We start from the raw sequence: 23065 nt of genomic DNA on the forward strand, positions 1-23065 counted from the left end.
TCGTTCACTTCCGGTTTTCACTCTCGCACTCTCTGCTTTTCAAAACCGCCTCCTTCTTGATTTCTCTCTCGATCTCTCTTCATCCTTCAAACTTCATCTTCTACCTCAAACCTTCAACCTCTTCAAAATGGTGAGACAAACCAGAAGATCTACTGCAGATGCACCTCAGTTCCCTCACATGGTAGTCGGTTTGGCAACGGGTCAAAGGGGCTCTGAGAACCCGGCACAAGAACAAGTTCAAGCTCAAGAGCAGATTGTTCCTATTGCAGAACGGGGCTGTGCCGTTCACTGTGTTTATCCTCCTGAGGAACTCCAAGTCCTGGCAGAATGGAGATTCAACCTCGATAACTTGGCTGCAAATGGGTTTGATCTTCGTCTTGAAGTCCAAGCTCAAGGTTGGGGAAATTATTTCAACCGACTTCGAGGACCGGTGTATGAGAAATTGGTAAAGGAATTCTGGAAACACGCAGACTGCGATGACACTCAGGTGGTCTCTCACATTCTTGGCAGGAAGATCATTATCACTGAGAAGTCATTCGTGAATCTGCTAGGTGCAGATACTGCTTATGGGTATCGTTTCCAACTGACGGAATCGAAGCTGAAACCCAGCACCAAGGACATAGTCAACCAGGCTCTGTACACCACCTTCAAACCGGGCAAGACGAGTTACAAGGTGATGGACCTTCACCCCAAACTCAGGATCTGGCACAAGATCCTACTCAACTGCATTAATCAGAGACCGAAGGGCAGTTCCCCAGATTACATCAACTTCAACCAGAAGGCGATGCTGTTTTTCATTCAAGACAAGGAGAAGATCTGCCTTCCCTACTTCCTGTTCTCTTACTTGAAGGAATGCATCCGAAAGTCTCGCACCACCGCCTCCATCAAGTCTGCAATCAAATATATCCCTTTTGGGAGGTTGCTCTCAGACTTTCTAATTGAAAGCAACTTGGTGCAAGATTTGATCAATGCTGGTTGCACAGAGGATTTGAGCACAATTGTCAGTGATGTCTTCACTACAAACTCCTTGAAGAAGATGGGCTTAATCCAGAAGAAGATTGCTCCTGCTCATGAAGACACATCTTCTGAGATCAGAGGAAGAAGAATGCCTCTGAATGACTACCCTCTGTGGATTCAAGCAGACCATCCTGACGCCATCAGATGCTATGTTGAAGACCTCAGGGCTCAAGGATTCGAGATTGACCTTGATGATTTCGTCAGCAGACTTCCACCAGCTCCAGAGTTTCCTTCTCCTCCCAAGAAGAAAACCAAGAGGAAGATGGTTCTGGAAGAATCCTCAGAGGAATCTGATGTCCCTCTGGTCAAGAAGCCGAAGAGCAAGCCTGATGATGGTGATGATAGTGATAGTGAGGATGGTCCTCCAAAGAAGAAGCAGAAGAAGGTCAGAATCGTGGTGAAGCCTACTCGGGTGGAACCAGCTGCTGCAGTGGTCAGAAGGACTGAACCTCCTGTCAGAGTGACTCGATCATCAGCACATTCAAGTAAGCCTGCACTTGCTTCTGATGATGATTTGAATTTATTTGATGCACTTCCTATTTCTGCCTTGCTTCAACACTCCTCAAATCCCCTCACTCCTATTCTTGAATCCCAGCCAGCCGCACAAACCACCACTCCACCACATTCCCCAAGATCTTCCTTCTTTCAACCTTCTCCTACTGAAGCACCTCTCTGGAATTTGCTTCAGAACCCAACCTCTAGGTCAGAAGATCCAACCTCTCTCCTTACCATTTCATACGACCCATTATCTTCTGAACCCATCATCCATGACCAACCCGAGCCCAACCAAACAGAACCACAACCCAGAACGTCTGATCACTCTGCTCCCAGAGCATCAGAACGTCCTGCTGCCAGAACCACGGATACAGACTCTTCAACAGCCTTCACACCTGTATCCTTTCCAATCAATGTTATTGACTCTCCTCCCTCCAATACCTCTGAATCAATTAGAAAATTCATGGAGGTTAGAAAAGAGAAGGTATCTGCCTTGGAAGAGTATTACCTTACCTGTCCAAGCCCTAGGAGATATCCTGGCCCTAGACCTGAACGTCTAGTTGACCCAGATGAACCTATCTTGGCCAATCCTATCCAAGAGGCAGACCCCTTAGTTCAACAAGCTCACCCTGTCCCTGACCAACAAGAGCCCATTCAACCAGACCCTGAACCCGAACAATCAGTGTCTAACCAATCCTCGGTTAGATCACCTCATCCTCTGGTTGAAGCTTCAGACCCTCACCGTGGAACCTCTGAACCCAATGCTCCCATAATTAACATTGGTTCTCCACAAGGTGCCTCTGAAGCTCATAGCAGCAATCACCCAGCCTCTCCTGAAACCAACCTCTCCATCATTCCCTATACTCACCTCCAACCCACATCTCTCTCTGAGTGCATCAATATTTTCTATCATGAAGCCTCCTTGAGGCTCCGCAATGTGCACGGTCAGACTGACCTCAGTGAGAATGCTGAAAGTGTGGCTGATGAGTGGAACAATTTGAGCACTTGGCTAGTGGCTCAGTTTCCAATTATGATGCAGCTCCTGCATGCAGAGGGAAGTCAGAGGATTGAGGCTGCCAAGCAAAGGTTTGCTAGACGGGTGGCTCTTCATGAACTAGAACAGAGAAATAAGCTTCTTGAAGCTATTGAAGAAGCCAAGAGAAAGAAAGAACAAGCAGAAGAAGCTGCACGTCAAGCAGCAGCTCAGGCTGAACAAGCCAGACTTGAGGCAGAGCGTCTTGAAGCTGAGGCTGAGGCAGAGCGACTTGCACCAGTTGTGTTTACTCCTGCTGCTTCTGCTTCCATTCCAGATCCTCAAGCTGCTCAGAATGTTCCTTCCAGCTCTACTCAGACAAGCTCATCCAGACTCGACATCATGGAACAACGTCTTGACACTCATGAATCCATGCTGATTGAGATGAAGCAAATGATGATGGAACTTCTGCGACGCACTGACAAACCTTAGTTTTAGGATCTCTTCTTTTTCTTTCTTTTTATCTAATGTTGTTTTATTTAAACTCTGTTTCTTCTTTATTTATTTATTCTCTTTTGTTCGTTTGTGATTATATATGCATAACTATATACTTATGTCACATATGTTTGCCAAACTTGTTTTATTCATAATTGTTCTATGTTTACATCATATTTCTTTACATCATATAAATCTAGAATGGAGGATCCCTCCTCATTCTTCTGCACTCCTGGCGCTGCTCTGACCTATTCTTCTCCAGACGCTCCAGTACATGCTGGATGTTGTTGAGTCTGACCTTTAGCTCATCTTTCTCCAGAATCTCTTCTGAAGTCCTGAGCTTCTCTTCCAAGACTTCTTTTTCTTCCAGCAGCTTGAGTTCAAGCCGGCTGAGTTCTTGCACCTCCTCCACGAAGGCAAGAAATTCCTTCAGGTCTCTCTCCAACTCTGGACGCAGGTCCTCTTCCAGCAGTGTCCGTGTCAGCTCCGCGATGGTAGTTTCACCCTCTGGATGCCTGATGTTCAGGAACAAGTCCTCTTCAAAGGCCTTCTTCCTCAGCTCTTCTAGTGCTACGTTGTATGATGCCATTTTTTTTTTTTACTGAAAATTATTCGAGATGTGAAGCTTACCTTTCTCTCCAACGCTTTTTATAGGCTTCACTTTCTCTCTGACAGTTAATGCTCTTACAGTTTCTCGAGGTTAAGTTCTTGGTAACTGACCCTTCTATTTACTCACTTGACCGGTGGTAAACGTTCATCCCTTGCATTAACTCTTCTATTTGTTTTCGCCTAACTCTGATTTTTACATCGTTTTCATTTTTTTTAAACTTAGACCTTCTCTAAGGGGGAGTACCTTGTACTTCAAGCTAAGTTTTTCACACCCCAAGCTTTTTGCTTATGACAAAAAGGGGGAGTAAACCCAGTTTTTGATGTGTAAGATGTGTTAGTGTGACTTATTTTTCTTTTGGAGATTTTAAGAGTTCCACCTTCATGACCATAGATGTGTCACTGGGCAAATACAAGGAATACATTCCACTTCTTCTGAAGTGATTCTAAGTTGACTCTGATACCCAAGACTCTGATACCTTGTCCATGACTCTGATCACTTATGCGCTCTGATTATTCGTTTTTCATCTATGTCATAAGCTTTTCACTCTGAACTCTTATATTTTTTTTTAGCTCAGAATCTAGACTTTACTAACGTTTTCATCAAGTATTAGATTCAGGGGGAGCTAAGCTCAGAATCAAGCAGTGACTTGAACTCAGAATGAGCAAGATAAACTATTCACATCAGGATAAGTCTTATTCTATATCTCTAAACTCTGAGTGAATTCAGTTTAATGTTTAAGAATTGTTCATCAAAAATCTTAGTTTTGTCATCATCAAAAAGGGGGAGATTGTAAGATCAAGTTTTGATCTAGTAGTACAACTCTATGTTTTGATGATTACAAGTTAACCTTTTGATATGAACAATTGTGGTACTCTAACGTGTTTTTCTGAGTGTGCTATTTACAGGCTCTGACCTCAACTCAATCTCACACAAATCAGAAGCACTATGTATAAAGGGTAACCCAAGCAACGCTTTCGCATTCACCATGTTCAGTATGAACAGTGGAAAAGCTTCAGAAGTTCTGAAGCTATACAAACTCTGATGTGGACTCAGTCGCTAGAAGCTCTGAAGATCCAGAAGTTCTGATAACCAAGAAACACTGAAGGTTCAGATGTTCTGATGGTGTAGAAGACTCTGAAGATCCAGAAGCTGAATAGTGGAAACTCTGAAGTCCAGAAGCAAGAAACTCTGAAGGCCATGTTCTTCCCTCTGAGTTCAGAATCAGAAGATACAATGGTCAGAGGATCTGTGCTTTCCCTCTGACTCTGATCAACCGGCTTCACAAGTTCCAATATGAAGTATTCCCCTGATCAGAAGTCTCCTAGGTTAAAAGGTCAAGTCGCTATCCAAGTACAAAAGCAAGTGTACCTTCCTGACGACCTACCTAACGTTCTCAGCCACAGCAGAAGCTGGATTTTCCAGAACTGCCCTCCAACGGTAGCATTTCCCATGCAACGCTCAACCCTAATCCTTGGAGTATATATAGAGGCTGAAGATTGAAAGAAGCGGCTAGAAGAAACTAGAAGAAATATACACACGCGCAAGACATATTCAAAATATTCTAAGCTTTCTTTCATCTGAAATTCATTGTGTTTACTATCAGCTTTTTAGAAGCAAATCTCTTGTAAACATTTCTTTGATAAACAGTTTGTTTAGTTCCTTTAGGAGATCAAGGTTGATCGGATCCTAGAGAAGACTAAGAGAGTGAATCTTAGTGTGAGCTAAGTCAGTGTAATTGTTAGTCACTTGTAGGTTTCAAGTGCAGTTGTAACTCTTACCTGATTAGTGGATTGCCTTCATTCTAAGAAGGAAGAAATCACCTTAACGGGTGGACTGGAGTAGCTTGAGTGATTTATCAAGTGAACCAGGATAAAATCCTTGTGTGTTTTTCTATCTCTTATCTTTAGCACTTAAGTTCTCGAAAGATTTGTCAAAATATTTAAGGTGGTAGTTTTGTTCTGAAAACGCTATTCAAACCCCCCCCCCTTTCTACCGTTTTTCATACCTTCACAACCTTCTAAAGCATTAGAAACCCCCAATGAATAATTGAATATTGATATTTGTTCTTCTGATATTTGCAAAATGGGTATATTGAACACCTACCCATTGCAGTCATTAATAAGAGGAATAAACAGATTTCTTTCCCCAATAAGAGGAATTTTGTTGAATATACTCTTTCAAGAGTTGCTGCTTTTTGCTCTCTTGGTGAGTTTCGTTCATAGCCTCTCCTTCAGCAGTTGTGCAGCAGCCCCCTCATTATGCAGAGTTGCAGTAGTTCTGCTATGGTAAGGTATAGTTCCTTGGAGGTGTTGTTGTTTGAAGGTGAATTAGAAAATAAGCTTAGTTCTTTTATCCTTAATTATTAATTCTTATTATCAATTTGTCGGAATTTGAAACTCGCCATGGAACAAGAGATGCAAATATAAAGGTAGAATTCATTAGTTTGGTAACAAATGTTGAGTAAAGCATATAAATTGGTACTGAATTGAGCACTTACCTGCTATAGTGAGAGTTTTCATTTAGAAAAATGGCACTTATCTGCTATAATGAGAGTTTCCATTTAGAAATAATTTTGTTCCAAACTTTTGGTGTCATTCCCACTGCTTTGTGCGCAGGTATCAATTTCTAATTTATTTTCTATCATTTGCATCATTGAGGGAAATATTTGGTTGCTTCAATTCTAAATTAAATCCAACTAGATCCAAGCTTATGTGCATGAAATTACCTTTATATTGGACAGCAGTTCTAGCATTAATTTACTTATTGTGTTTCATTTTCTCTTCGAGAACACTTCCCACTGAGGTGTGTTTTAGAGAGGAGCTGTTGTTGAGGTTGGCTTAGTGAGATAAGATGGTGGGTGCTCTGTCAATTGCAGGTTCGGTGCTGGACTGTAAAGTTTAACAGTTCCTTCAGTGGCCGTGCGTGGGAGTGAAGGCTCAGTCTGAGCAAAAGGTTGCAAGAAGCACCTTAGGAAGAAAAGCGGATTTAAAATGGTAACATGATCAATGTTTTGTGTTTAAGGTTGTGATTTGTAAAAAAGAAAAAAAAAATAACACCCTCTGTTCTAATGTTTTGAAAGATATCATTTTTAATTTTTTTTTCTTTCTTTTTCATATGCTTCTCCTTTATGATTGCTTTGTTAGCTTAAAGTTGTTTAGTCCGTAATAGTGGTTCTGCTTATAACATATTTTAAGAGATTTTAGCCAGTATCATGAGATTTTGTACATTGCATCATTATGGGAAAAATTGTTTATCAAATAACTTTAAGTTGTATCTTGCTATAGGAGTCTGTGAAACCTTTAAAATAAAAGCAGCTTTCTTGAAGAGATTAACCCTCCATTCCAATTCTACCTTTTCTTATTGTATACATGAGATTGGAAACATACATCATAATGTACACAATGTTTAATTTTATATTTTAGCAGGAAAAATTAAGGGATAATAACATAATAGTTAGTGATCACAACTGCAACTTAGTATATATATGTTTTTTTTTTATAAGTCACTTAGTATATATATATATGTGTGTGTATGATGAACATAAAGAATGTGAATTTTATATTTGAAGGCTAAAGTTACATTAACATATGTGAACTTCATCACCTTGGTCTATGTTGCTTTGTCAAATATATAATACATCTCATGATTCTAAACTTAACTAATATTTTATATAAAATAATAGATAATTTTGAGTTGTATCTTGCTATAGCAGTCTTTAGAAGGTTTAAAATAAATGTGGCTTCCTTCAAGAGATTAATCATGTATTTTAATTCTACCTTTTCTTATTGTATACATGATACATCAGTTTGGAAACATGCAAAATGAAACTTAAATTGAAATATGCTAAGAAGGATAAAGAGGGCCTCAAAGAGTACTAGATATGTACTCAGTTTAAATCTTCATAAACCATTACCTTTATGTGCTTATTTTCATAAATGTTGCTTTCAAACTGTCTCCTTTACAAAGTAACAAAGATGAGATCTGCTTCAACCCTCATTATGAGCAACTCTTCTAGCTGGAATTAGAACCACTGCAAGGCTAGAGAAGGGATATGAAAGAGTAAATTAAGAGCGGTAAAGCAAGTGAACTGAGTGAGAGCACAATTTCAGTTCTTTTATAATTAACTTTGTGTAAACAAAAATTACACTTTCGGTGCATAGACCTTTAATCCCATTGTTTGAGTACTGTTTACTATTGTGCATTTGAAATTATCAAAATTAAAATTTGGTATTAATTCTTTCATTAAACTAATTATTAAATTATCTCTATTTAACCTGATCTGGGTAGTTTCAATTATCAAAATTTAAACTTTAAAATTTTACTTTTCATCATTTGCCTATTTTTTTAAAAATGAAAATTTTAAAAATGACTAAACTCTAACAAAATAAATGGTAACTTAATGTACCAAAAAACCAAATAAATGGTAAAATGTTTAAATAAAATCACAATTAAATAAGTAGTTTACTTTAACATGTTTTTAAAAAGAAGAATTTACGGGTTCTGTTAGTTCCTATTTCGAACTATAACACACTACATAGATGTCTTCAATGAAAATTAAAAATAATAAATTTTTTTTTGGTGAAATGATGTATTGTCACCGTAAATTTAATTGAGATTAATTTGTATGCACTGTAAATAAGTTTTACATAATTATTCAATCACATCGTAGTTCATAATTTATTTTAAATTTAAGAATACTTAAAATATAAAATAAAATGTTGTGATTGAATGACTGTGTTAAACGTTTTACATTGTCACTGCATAGATTTTAGGCTTAATAGCTCTTTTGGTCTCTCACTTATCACGATCTTACACTTTTGGTCCCTTTAGGAAAAAATTAGCAAAATTAATCCCTCCCATTTACACACTTTTTCCGTTTTAGTCCAAATAGGGATCACTTTTGCAAACAAATAAGCAATGTGAAGGACCAAAAGTGCTAATTTTTTTATTGGGGTCCAAAAATGCAAAATCGTGATAAGTGAGGGACTAAAAGAGCTATTAAACCTAGATTTTAATCTCAATTTAATTTATTTACATATGGATTTAATTGATTTTTGCTACATCAGTAATTATGTTTTTATTTTAATTAAAATAAAAAATAATATAACCGTTTGTCTTATGTGGCATAATATGATTGAGGGTGAACTTTACTAAATTAAATATACTAAATGGAATTTGAGAAATATAATGCTATAGAATATAACTTTATCATATGGAATTTGAGAAAATTTAGTACTAAGAGAAAAGATACTATTGTTATGAAATGAAGGCAGTACAAGTGAGAGGGTCTGAGAGGAGAAGAGAAAAAGAAATCAGAAAAGTAAATGTTGTGAAATGGGGTGTGGCTGCTTGATGCAGCCTCCTTTATTTATAGCACTAGAACTAGGTCAATTACATGAAGAGAAGATACATGTGGTAAATAATATTTTCACAAACTCTTTTCCCCAAAACTATATAAATTAGAACAATGCTCATTCAAAATGTGCACTTCACATAGTTTGTGTTGAGGTATTTGCATTAGATTTCACAAAGGCTCGATCCTTAATAACTTTACAGGTACATATACCCACATGTTAGATATAGATAAGAGCGGATCCACCTTGAAGGAGAATTGCCCCACAAAGATTCCATAAATTATTAAATGGAAGACATAAAAAAACATGAAAAATAAGATTAATTTATGATGTAAATCATCCCAATTTAATTACTGTGATCAAAACATTATCATGATTATAAAGTCAGAAATATCTAATAAAAGAGTTATAACCTATTTTATTTGCCTTATTATCAATTAAGATTTGTAACTGATATCCTACTCTATTTGCCTCATGGTTTATAGCTAATCCAATTTATTCTTCTTTTTTGAATAAACATAATAAATCTAGCACAAATTTATAAAAAAAAAAACACACGATAAATAAAAATGACTATCTCCGTGCATCGCACGGGTAAAAAGTACTAGTATATTATATTGAGGTTGCGTATATTAACTTAAAATGTTACGTTATTAACATTTCCGGATCTCTGTATATATTAATTTAAACAAACAAAATTTAAACATTACGTTATTAATTTTATTTATAATTTTTTCATTTAATGGAGGACAAACAAATAAAATTATAGGGAAATCACTTAGGATAATTAATTTGTGTGAGTCTCTTGGCTGTGACACTTGTCAGCCAGAGAGGGGGTGAGATGAAATTGATTCTTGAAATGTCATGTGTAAAATTGTTTTGGATAACGATTTTCATTTTAATAGTATATAGATTCTTTACAATAGTACATACATATGAAAAATAGAAAGTATGAATTTAGTTTTAAAAAATTGAAAAAATAAAAGAAAAGTAAAAAAACCAATTAAATCTCAGCGTGCTCTAAATTAATTTGTTACTCTTCATAAAGATGATATAGAAACAAATTTAACATATGAAATGTGATAGAACAACCATCTAATAAATGATTTTGCAGCTCCGACAGCCTAGAAGATTAATATAAAAAATTAATAATTTATATGATACATTTAATCTCTTCAAGATTCTTATCAAATTAAAATAAGTCTGAAATTTTCGCCTTAGGCCCCAAATTGTCGAGAGCTAGATTTGCCACCCCAACCATTAGATTTCACACCCCTAATTTTCGGATTTTCAAGTTCCGAATTATTTCGGAATCTTAGATTCCGAAATTAATTCGTGATTTTTAGTTCAAAATACATCTAACACCACACTTTTGAGTAAAAAACCACACTTTTGAGTAAAAAAGTGCTTCGGAAACCTTATTTCCGAAATATTTCGGAAACTGAGTTTCCGTAAGTGGGGTGACATTTCTAATGGTTGGGGTGCCAAATCTAATGATCCAAATTGTCTCTACACGGCTCTGAAACGACCCGCTCGTCTTGGATCTTGATGAGAAAGACATCGTCAACGGAGGAGGCATAGTAGGGAGAGGCGGTGTGGAAGCTTCCTGGAGGAAGCGCTAGAAGGCCCACTGAGTTTCTTCATCTCAACCAAGCATCACATCTCTCTCTCTCTCTCTCTCTCTCTCTCTCCACCTACACAACCTTCCCCTTTCCTAAACCTTCATGCTTGCCGCACCATAGCCACTCAGATCCAGCGAGTGATGAATTTTAATCCATGTGTTTGCCCCGGATGGAGGAGGATACAAGTTTGGACGATAAATCACCATAGATCGTTTCCTAATTTTTATAAATATCCACCCAAATCCCAACTCCTTCAAACTCTAGTGATTCGTGTAAGAGTTTGCCTTCATAAAAGCATTGCTTGACTTCTTCCACTCAAATTCGCTCTTCTTATTTAGATTAGTTGGGACTTTTTTTTTCTCCAACTGCATCAATGAAGGTGCTGGATCCATAAGATCTTCATCCACCAGTCATCTGCATTTTGAAATTTAAAGGGTCTGAACTCTCATGCTTTGGTGCGACGACCATGGAGTTTCCAGCGGTGGCTATGGAGTTTTCTAGCGGCAGTATCACCGTTGAAGGTGATGATGCGGTAGAAGAACACATGGTTATGTTTGTATTTGCCCTTTTTAATTGTTATTTAATCATTTTTAATTGTTTTTATTATTATTTAATATTTTTAAATGTTATGCAATCTGAACCGTTAAAAATGTAGGTACAACTAAAATTAAAATTTGGGATCACTCATGGACCACCTAAGACCAAGACCATGATGGTCCGGGTTCATAGTAGGTTTCGCTTTCTTTAACCGCCACAAACTGAAAAGATATGTTTTTTTTGTTAATTTCCAATTTGTGGAAAGGAAAAAACCACCATAAATGTGAGCAGTATCATAAAGGAACCATGAGTGTCAGCAATATCATAAGAAGAGGTTTGAAAAGATGAGTTTGAGATTCGTCATTGTTTTTTTTTTATAAGCGAGATTCGTCACCTTGTGATTCGGCACCAACTCAATAGTGTATGATTGTGAATAGGTCTGAGGAAAAAACGTTAAAGATGCACAAATTTGATAAAAAATGAGCATCACAACAAGAAAGGGGACTGGTGTACGAATTGAACAATCTGTGTGGCTATCTTGCGTATTGTTGAAGGGATCAATGACGATGTTCGCTGATCTTTTGCTCATGCATGACCCAAGGTTCTCATCAATGGCATATCAAATTTTCAATTTTTTCAAGGGGGGATGATGCAGATATGAAGGAAAAACTTGAGAAGGGGAAGAGCTCGCCGGCGGTAAACAATGGAGCTCTGGCGACATAGACAACAGTGAGTGGCAGAGCTCTAGCGATGTTGATACATTACAAAAAAAATCTTTATTTAAAATATAAGAGATATTGCATTTGTACTTTTTTTATTACTAATCAATATTAAGTACTCATCTCAAGAATATTCTTAAATTCCAACATCCATTAATGGTGTTTAATCATGGTTTATCGATGGACTAATTTAACAAATGTCCACCCTAATTATCGTCATTTTTAACCGTATGGGCTAAAAAGAAAAAGCCAAAGCAAAGGCCAATGCTAACTTCACAGTTCTCTAAGAAAAAAAGGTAAGGATCGGAGAAGTTGAATGATGTCAAACAGGATGAAGGAAATATGAAATAAACAACTCAAATGTTAAAACTATAATCCAAAAAGAAACCAAAAAACTTCCTCTGATGCAGAAATCAAAACTTAAGGTAATTAAACCAATAAGATTGCAGTTCCATTCCCAATTCCCATATCTAACATAAAGATTTACATGCAAGTATTTGATCAACTTACTATATCCCTAATGTCACACTAACAAGTAACAAGTATCATGAAGGAGATTTTTCCCATTCCAAGGTCAAGGCAAGCCACAAGTGATATTACAGAAGACTTACAAATGAAAGAGCACAAGAGTTGAACCCAAACCGTACCATTTTATCAATGTTTGTCCTTGTCCACTAATGAAGCTAGTCCTCATTAGTTGAACCCAACACCATTTTCGTTTTTATATAATGTTAGCAGGTCATATTATAAAGTGGGTCAGATTTTTTGCCATGTGACTTTGTGGATCACATGTTTGAGTCGTGAAATCAGCGTCTCGCAAAAATATAAGTATAATTTCTTAAATGTAAAAATTTCCATTGAAAAGGATTTTAAAAGTGTTCTCAATTATACCAGTGATGATGTAATCCTTAACACTGTGTTTGGAAAGGTGGAAAATGCCATGAAAGGAAAACATAAGCGTGGAAAATGACCGGAAAACACTGTGCACATGCGTGTGGTTAGGCAATGAAAATACCAGAAAATGGAAAACTGACACAAATTGTCACATTTCCGAAATCACGGCTCCAATGCCATGAAAATGAACAGTGAAACATCCAATTGCCATTAATATCCTTTTTATATTCCAACAACCATTTTTTAAAAGATTATATAGCAAGGATAATATAGTAAATATGTAAACATCCCTCTTAATTTTCCTTTCATTTTTCATTCTCTTTCTCTCAATCCAAACAACTTCAAAATCACCTCATTTTCCATTCATATTCATTCTTTTTATATTCTTTCCTCTTATATTCCTTCCACTCGTTTTCACCCTGTTCTAGGAATGAACATTCAAGAGAGGGGTGGTACCTAGAGAGTGGAAGAATGTGCTCGAGGGAGAAAGAGAATGAGAGAGAAAGTGCTGAATTTCCTGTGTTATTTGATAAAATGAGCTAAAAGTCCTTTACAATTGGTAACTACCTCCTATTTATAGAGCTTGGGCACTACCTATTGGGCCAATTGGGCCTCCGAAGTTGAGGCCCAACTTAAGGCCAGGCTCTCGCTCTTGGGCGGGCTGAACCCTGGGCGTCGCCCCTCTAGGGGCTCGCCCAGTCCACAAGTCCACAAGACACCGAGCTCGAAGTATGAGAGCTAAGTGTGTCTTTTAAATGCTCTTACATGCATCCTGTGGCGTGCTGGAATCTAAGCTGCCGACATGGCTTGAGGAAAAAAGAAGAAACTACGTCGCCGACATGGCGTAAGCAAAAGAAAACAAGCATCTTTAGTCGCCCAGTCCACTGGTCTTGGCGAGCAACCCAAACCGGCAAGTCCACAGGTCCACAGGCGGCGGGAACGATCGCTTTGTACTGACGATTAGTTGGAGTGGGCGAGCGTCTTTCGTCGGCGGGCTAGGTGGCAGGCGTTAACCATGCACTGATCATCCAAGTGTTGGCTGGCGATTCCCTTGGCAGGCGGCTAAACTTTCATTGGCGACATCGCTTGTTAGGCGATAGCGTTTTAGTCTTCATGGTGGCGAGGTGTTTGGATTTCACGGTAGCGAGGCCTTTCGCGCTTTCCCTTATTTCAAAAAACCTTTCAAATCTCTAACTGCTCCATGTGATACGTCAGTTACGTCAGTTTCCCCTTTCTCCGCAACCGTCACCTCACTCCTCATAACTGTCCAATCATGCGCAGTAACTCCCCATCACATGCGTCCCACTTCCCAAGAGCCATAATGACTTCCAACCTTCCACACGCGTCCACCACGCGTCACCCTTCCAACTCCCCTCCCTTGCCTATAAAAACCCTTTTTCCCTACAATCATCCCTTTCCGAAACCTCTCTTTACTTCTCTTATCGCTTACCAGGCTCCCTCTTCCAACTTCCGCTCTGGTGCCGTCGCCTTTCACCCTTTCCGCTACCCACTCTTCACGTCCTTACCCGGTGAGTCCCTGTTCCCTTATCTCTACATCTCATCTCTACTTATCTTTTCCTTTTCCTCACTTAGTTGTCAAAGATGGCTTCAAACCCTAACTCCCCTAATCACACCTCTTCTTCTTCTGAGAATGACCCTGACTCTACCGCAGCCGGCGGCCTCCGTCTAGAGGTCCCGGAAATTCCCCATTACCGATCGAGAACCTTTGCAACCCTGCCCCTTCCAGTCCAAATAGCACCTTCCCACGAAGCTATAGACCAACCCTCCGTTTTCCAGGATAGGAAACTTATCGTGGAATTCGTGAGTAACCTTGGCGGTTTGTCTGACGATGATGAAATAAACGACAAACTCAGGATTTGGCCCTGCAGCGCTGAGGACCGCCCCTGGCTTCATAGGGTCGACGACGATGTGAAGAGATCCCATTTCTTTTTTGTGTATGAGTATATGTTTGGCGAGCTTGGAGTCAGGCTTCCTTTTTCGTCTTTCGTTCAAACCGTTCTCCGCGATATCAATGCGGCTCCTTGTCAACTCCATCCCAACGCCTGGGCCTTCATCCGGTGCTTCGAGATCTTGTGCGCCGCTGTTGGCACCGCCCCATCTCCCACCAGCTTCTTCTACCTTTACGATGTTGACTCCAAGTCCATCAAAAATAGAGGTTGGATCTCTTTAAAGGCCCGAGCCGGCCGTAAATGCTTGAACCCTCACAAGAGTAACGCAAAGTCCTCCTTCGCCCGGAGATACTTCCGCGTGGCGGTTCACCCCGCCTATCCTGAGGCCTTTACCCTTAGGGACGGGACTGCCCTTTTTCCCCTCTACTGGACGGAGAAGCCCAATGGGATTACCGACCCTCCAGAAGAGTCGTTGTCTGTCAACGACAAAGCCTTTTTGAATCTCTTCGCACCGCTTCCTATTCTTGACTGCGCAACAGTCCTTGAGGGCGCTCGCCTCTCAAGGACACCCAAATACTTAGGTCATTTATAGTTTATTTTTATCATCGCCATTTCTCTTTTGTTATTTCATCATCATTTCCTTTCTTACCCCTTATGTTGCTACTAACCCTTTTTTTTTATTTATTGTTGCAGAAGATATGAACTTCACCAACGCCGAGCTCCTGAAAGCCCGTGAGAGGAAAATGACCCGTTTTTCCCCGAAGTTCAACACTGAGGGCGACGGGAAAAAACGGGGCGGTGCTGAGAACCAAGCCGAGGGCGCTCAGGCCCCTAAGAGGAGGAGATTAGTCAAAGTCTCCTCCGTCGCCTCGGGGTCTGCAGTCGCCGGCTCCTCCAACCCCGGCGCTCAACCCACCGCTGCCGCTATGACCAAAGGCAAGAATGTTGCCGCCACTGCTGCCATTGCAAGCTCCAAGTCTCCGACTGACGGGACGAGCCAACTCCCTGCCGCCGGAGCTTCCGCCGCCGCGGCCACTGAGCCTGTGACTGTCACAGCCCCCGATTCTGCTGCCGCTGGTACAGCCACCGCTGCCGCCTCTAAGTCCGCCACTATAGGCGCCACTACCACAACCGCTGACCAGTCATCAACTGCTGGCATAAACGCCGCAACCGCCGCCGCGTTCTCCAACGTTTCCGCCAGGGAGAAAGAAAGAGAAAAAGAAAAAGAAAACCCAAAGTCTCCCCCGCACCAAGTCACACTTCCTAGCCCGCCTCCCACGAACGATGGGCGTTCCATGTCTCCCCCGCCTCGTCAAGAAGAAAGACCCTCTCCCGATGCCACCACTACTTTCGAGGCAGCCCAGATTGAGCAAGCTCCTGGCAACAGGGGTGGTTCTTCTAGCCACTTCAACATGCTACCCAATGCTATTGAGCCCTCAGAGTTCTTGCTCACCGGCTTCAACCGTGACGTCATAGAAAAAGAAGTGTTGAGTCGAGGCATTAACGAGACCAAGGAGGAAACCCTTGCTTGTCTTCTACGCGCTGGGTGCATCTTCGCCCACGCGTTTGACAACTTCAACTCCGCAGCTGCTGAAGCTGAACGGTTGAAGGCTGAGAGTGCTCAGCACCAAGAAGCCGCTGCTGCTTGGGAAAAGCGCTTCGACAAACTGGTGGCGCAGGCGGGAAAGGAAAAAGTTCATGCCGACAAGTTGATTGGCGCGGCGGGAAACAGGATCGGAGAGCTGGAAGACCATCTGAAGCTGATGAAGGAGGAGGCGGACGGCCTTGATGCAAGCCTCCAAGCTTGCAAAAAACAAAAAGATCAAGTAGAGAATGACGTGGCCGCCAAAGGCGAGGCACTGGCTGCCAAGGAGTCAAAGCTTGAAACATTGGGCGCTGAACTGGAGTTAGCAAAGAAGGCACTGGCGGAGCAGGAGAAAAAGTCTGCTGAGTCTTTGGCTTCGGTGAAGGCAGATCTGGAGGCGGTGATGCGAGCTACTTCTGAAGAGGTCAAGAAGGCGAACGAGGCTCATGGGGCAACCCTCGCCGCGAGAGATGCTGAGATTACTTCCCATCTTGCGAGGATCAAAGAGCTAGAGGGCGAGCTGTCGGTGGAGAAAGCCAAGGCCACTGAGGCGAGGGAACAAGCCGCCGATATTGCCTATGACAATCGCGAGCGGGGCTTCTACCTCGCCAAGGACCAGGCTCAACACTTGTTCCCGAATCTTGATTTTAGCGCCATGGGAATAATGAAAGAAATCACCGCTGAAGGACTAGTTGGTCCTGACGATCCTCCTTTGATTGATCAACACCTCTGGACCGCAACTGAAGAGGAGGAAGAAGAAACAGGAGAAGAAGAAAGAAATAATGAATAGTGTAACTTTAATTTTTACCTAGCCTTTACCGCCCTCTGTAATGCACTTTTCTATTATTTCCATATGTAAGTAACCTTTTCGCCATTGCTTTTATATCGCTTTTAAATACTTTGTAAATTTTGTTGAATGATTGCTTTCGCCGTAAATCTTTTTGTCGCCCCTTCGCAAATCGCCGCATTCTTATTGTTAAAAAATTTAAGAATGAATTTCATAGTTAAACGTCCCGACGCACCGAAGTAATAAAATACTCAACATCCTTACTCAACATCCTGAGTGACCAAGCACTCGCCTTCCACCTTATTCATTCGCCGACCTTATATCCCGCGCTACTTTTCACGCGTCATGTAATTGAATTACGCCTAACGATTTCGTGCATTAATTTTAACTAGGGCTTATTGCTTGACATTTCTCCGTCAAGACTTTAAACATTTTCCATAAAGGGATAAATGGCCTCCATTCTTGAGGGCTTCGCCCGGGGCTTTGCCCGCTCGGGGCTTACAATGCTTGGGTCCCAATGGCCATTTGGGGGTCCCAAGACTTTTGCCTAGTTAACGGCGCTCGTCGTATTCTGGCGAGACTTACCCAGCACATCGTTTACGGGACCGGCGATCACATCAGACTTTCCGGGGGGAGATTCCCAGGCGTCAAAGGCCATTTGTGGAATCGCTGCCGCCTTCAGGGTTCCAGCAAGCCCCTTTGGGGATCAAGCTTGTCCCACCTAGTGATCGCCGTAATTCTTTTTATCGATCGGCAATTCCGATCGTCAGGGAATCCCTGGAATCTTTGGTCATGAATTTCATGAATTTTCGTTTTATTGATGGAGCGCCTCGTTAAAAAACTCCTTTCGGAGAAAAAGAGCACGCTTTTGTCATGGAGATACATTGGAGAGTTTGCGGATATTTTTAGAGAAATTGAAGACATCTAACTTTGGAGAATTCATCTTGTTCGTCAGAAGTTCTTCCTTGGAGCTTTCCACCTTTCCAGCTTTCTCGTCCACGATCAACTGTAATAATAGCGCAGGCTCAAACCGTTGAATGACCTGGGTAGTCGCCTTCCATCAAGCTCTTCCAAGTGATAGGCCCCTGTGCCAAAAACTTTGACAATGCGGTAGGGACCTTCCCAGTTCGGAGTCAGCTTGTTTCCTGGGGTTCCTGATCGCCACTTGAGAACCAGATCGCCAACTTGCATATCCCGGACGCGAACCCTGTTATTGTACTTGGCGGCCACGCGCTGCTTCATCGTCGTTTCTCGAATGTGCGCCTCGTCACGCGTTTCAGACAAAAGATCCAACTCCATCGCCATATTGGCTTGATTCTCGCCTTCGAAATCCGGCTGAGTCCGCCATGTGAAATTGTCAATCTCCACTGGCAACATAGCATCTACCCCATAGGTCATTCTAAAGGGAGTTTCTCTTGTAGTATATTGCTCAGTGGTGTTGTATGACCATAGTACCACTGGGAGTTCATCCAGCCAGGCTCCCTTAGCTTCCTCAAGCCGTCGCCTTAATCCACGCAGAGTCACCCTGTTTGCAGATTCTACTTGTCTGTTCGTTTGCGGATGCTCCACAGAGGCGAACCTCATCTGTATGCCCATTTCCTTGCAAAATTCCCTTGTCTGGTTGCTTGAAAACTGGGTCCCGTTGTCGGATACGATCGCCCTTGGGATCCCAAACCTGCAAACAATGCGCTTCCAGTAAAAGTTAACTATTTTTGCAGAGGTTATTTTGGCTAGGGGTTCAGCTTCAATCCATTTAGTAAAGTAGTCCACCGCCACTAATATAAACTTCATCTGCGATCTGGCGGTCGGAAATGGTCCTACCAAATCCACACCCCACATGGCGAAAGGCCATGGGGCGCTCATTGTTAACAGTTCCTTTGGCGGTGCCTTGGACAAATCCGCAAACACTTGACATTTTTTACACCGCTTCACAAAGTCCATACAATCCTTTCTGAGGGTGGGCCAGTAGAACCCCGCCCTTAACACCTTGCAGGCCAAAGACCTTCCCCTGATGTGGCTTGCACACACTCCTTCATGTACCTCAGACATTTTCGCCTCATATTTCTCTGGCGGCACACACTTTAACAGCGGCGTCGAAAAACGTCGGCGATACAAGTGCCCGTCAATGAGAGTATAGTGGCTCGCCTCTCGCCGTTGCTCCTTCGTGCACTGCTCCACCTCCGCCGGGTCCCCCGCCAAGATAGATAATATGGGTCCCATCCACGTCGCCCCTCTGTTCACACATGGTATGAGCTCGCCTTCAATGCTGGGGCACGCTAGCGTTTCCTGAATCACACTTTTGTTGTTGTCGGGCTTCCGTGTGCTCGCCAATTTGGCCAACGCGTCCGCTCGCTGATTTTTTGCTCGAGGAACATACTCTACCACAACTTCTTGAAAAAGTGTCATCAAATATCGCACTCGCTCAAGGTATTTGATCAGATTGGGATCCTTGACCTGGAAAGTTCCCTTCACTTGACTCTCTACCAACTGCGAGTCCGTTCTTATCAACAACCTTCCGATTTTTACTTCAAGCGCCAACCTCAATCCGGCGATGAGAGCTTCATATTCCGCTTGGTTGTTTGTTGCCTTGAACTCAAATTTCAGCGATTGCTCCAATACTAGATCTCCTGGTCCTTCCAACGTTACTCCCGCGCCACTGCCACTGCTATTGGAGGATCCATCTACAAAGAGAGTCCACCGGGTGTCCACTCTTTCAACCAGGTCTAGGGTCAACTCCACCACAAAATCAGCCAGTGACTGTGCGCCAACTGTGCCTCGCTTATCATATTGTAACCCATATTCAGATAATTCAACCGACCAGGCGACCAATCTACCTGACAAATCTGGCTTTTGTAACACTTGTCTCAGAGGCAAATCCGTCCGCACCTTCACTGAAAAGCTATGAAAATAAGGTCTCAACCGTCGGGCGGTGACAAGGACCGCCAGTGCCGCTTTCTCAATTTTTTGGTATCTGATCTCTGCGCCCTGGAGTGTGTGGCTAACAAAATAAACAATTCTCTGCTCGCCATCTATTTCCTGCAGTATCACAGAACTCAGAGCACTATCACTCACAGCAAAATACAAGTGCAGCGGGTGCCCCTGCATTGGTTTTGACAAGATTGGCGGTGATGACAGGAGTTCCTTGAGGCGACCAAAAGATTCTTCACACTCCGCCGTCCACTCAAATGCGGCATTTTTTCGAAGACATTTGAAAAAAGGAGAGGATCTATCACCAGACTTAGGAAGAAATCGAGATAAAGCTGCTATTCGCCCTGTTAAACGTTGGACCTCTTTCACATTAGAGGGGTTTTTCATCTGCTGAATCGCCTTGCATTTATCTGGGTTTATCTCTATTCCTCTGGACGTGATCATGAAGCCTAAAAACTTGCCGCCTTGAATACCAAAAGAACATTTCTCCGGGTTGAGGCGCATATTGTGCTTCCTTATCTCGCCAAATGCTTCTTCCAGATCTTGGTGATGGTCCAAGCCACGCGCTGATTTGACGATCATATCATCAACATAAACTTCCATATTTCTCCCAACCTGCCCAGCAAAAACCCTATCCATCAATCTTTGGTAGGTCGCCCCAGCATTCTTTAATCCAAACGGCATGGTGCGATAGCAATAGTTGACTCTGGCGGTCATGAAAGCTGTTTTGTCCTCATCTGCCGGGTGCATGCGGATTTGATGATAACCAGAGTAAGCATCCATCAAGCTAAGCAGTTCGTTGCCCGAGGCACCATCAACGAGGCTATCAATGCTGGGAAGGGGATAAGAATCCTTTGGGCATGCCTTGTTTAAGTCTGTGTAATCCACGCACATTCGCCATTTTCCATTCGCCTTCTTCACCATCACGACGTTCGCCAACCACGTCGGGTACTTCACCTCCCTGATGAATTCCGTCGCCAGCAACTTGTCTACTTCCTGCTGAGCCGCTTTTCCCTTGTCTCCGCCTAAGCGCCGCCTGAGTTGTGAAACTGGCTTTACACTTGGATTCAATGCTAATCGATGGCAGATGAAGTTTGGATCAATTCCCGGCATATCCTTGCAGCTCCAGGCAAACAAATCTAGGTTTTCGCCTAGCAACTTTGTCAGGCGCGTCTCCTGCTCGTCCGTCAATCTGGTCCCAATCTTCAAGGTGCGATCGCCAAACTTTAGCGCCTTTGTTTCCTCAGTTGGCGTGGGCCTGTTCACTCGCCCTTCGCCACGTGGGTCAAGATTTTCATCCGGAGTTTCGATTTCATAACATCTGTGTCCAACCAACGCACTCTTCTTGCCATACAGGTTGAGGCAATTGTTATAACATTCCCTCGCCATCTTCTGTTCGACCTTCAGCTTACCAACCTTGCCATTGCTTAGTGGATACTTGACCGCCAAGTGGGCTGTCGAGATTACAGCACAAAGGCGATTTAGTGTATTTCGCCCAATGATGACGTTATAAGATGCCACCACCTGGAGGACCAGATACCTTACTTTCAAAACCCTTGCACACTCATCTTCCCCAAATATTGTGTCCAGATCAATGTATCCTCGCACCATTACTTGCTCTCCTGCAAAACCCACCAAGGTTCCCGAATATGGAGTCAGATCATCGTTAGTCAGTCCCAACTTGTCAAATGCGTCGCCATAGATAAGATCAGCTGAACTTCCTTGATCCAGAAGTACTCTTCTAACATTGAAACTATTCAGCCTTAATTGCACCACTATTGGGTCATCCTTGTGAGGTTTTATCCCCTCAAAGTCCGCCATCGAGATTGTTATGTCAAGGTGCTCGAATCCAAAAGCAACTTCATGAACTGAATTAACTGCACGAATATGACGTTTCCGCGCCGCGTGGGTGTCGCCTCCACCGCCAAATCCTCCGGCGATGGTGTTTATGGTCCCCACCGGCGGTCCTGAGTGTTGGGCGAACGTGTCATCAGCCCCTCTTGCGGCGATGGCCGCTGATTCTTGCTTCTTCTCGCCCTTATTGTCTGTTCGCTCCTCCTCTCGCCTATCCGCTTTGTTGCGATCGCCATTGTAGCGCCACTCCCTTTGGCGATTTCCTCGATATTGTCCATCACTGGAACGATTATCCTGACGTCCATCACCTTGACGCTCGTCTCCTCGCCCATCGCGCCTGAAGTGTCCCGCCCGAATCAACTTGTCAATCTCCCGCTGCAAAGTCCAGCAGTTGTCCGTGTCATGCCCGATGGACCGATGGTACTCACACCACTTCTTGGGATTGGCGTCCCGTGGTTGATACTTTGGGGCTTCTGGCTCATCCACTAGATGTGCGTCTCTCGCTTCGCGGAGCATATCCGTTAAATTGGTATTCATCACCATGTCAGTCTCTTCCCGCTGGCGATGAGACTTAGATTGCCAAGGCCGGCGCTGTTCATAATCATCGCGTCGTGGATACAACTGTTCCCTGGACGGTTTTACCACTGCCTTTCCTTTATCCTCTCGCTGCCGCCTGCCATCCCCCTTGCCTTCGCCATACTTATCTCTTTTCGCGCGCCTGGGTGACGTGTCGCCTTTTTCCAGTTTCGCGCGCTTTCTTTTGAAAGCATCGTCCTCCTCATCGAGAATATAAGTGCTAGCGCGCGCACGCATCTCTTCCATCGAACGTGCAGGCTTGCGTGTCAACTTGCTGTTCAACCTTCCCGGTAACAAACCATTCTTGAATGCTAGAGCACAAGCCCGAGGCTCCTCATCCTCTACCTTGACCGATGCAGCGCTGTACCTGGCCATATACTTCTTCAGTGACTCTCCTTCTCGCTGGCGAATGTTGTACAAATCATTGATCGTCACCTGCTGATTCTTATTCGCCGAGAACTGTACTAGAAACTTGGATGAGAAATCTCTGAAATTCGAAATCGATCCGCGCGGCAAAGTTGTGAACCACGCCATCGCCGTCGATTTGAAAGTCGATAGAAACATCCTGCACTTCACCGCATCTGATGCCGCAATTATCACCATCTTCGTGTTGAAATACAGAAGATGATCCTTCGGATCAGAATCACCACTGTAAGAATCTAGCACCAACGTTTTCATATTATCTGGAATCGCCACATTCTCAACGTCC

Source organism: Lotus japonicus, chromosome 5 (genome assembly GCF_012489685.1).
Source record: "Lotus japonicus ecotype B-129 chromosome 5, LjGifu_v1.2".
Lineage (NCBI taxonomy): Eukaryota > Viridiplantae > Streptophyta > Magnoliopsida > Fabales > Fabaceae > Lotus > Lotus japonicus.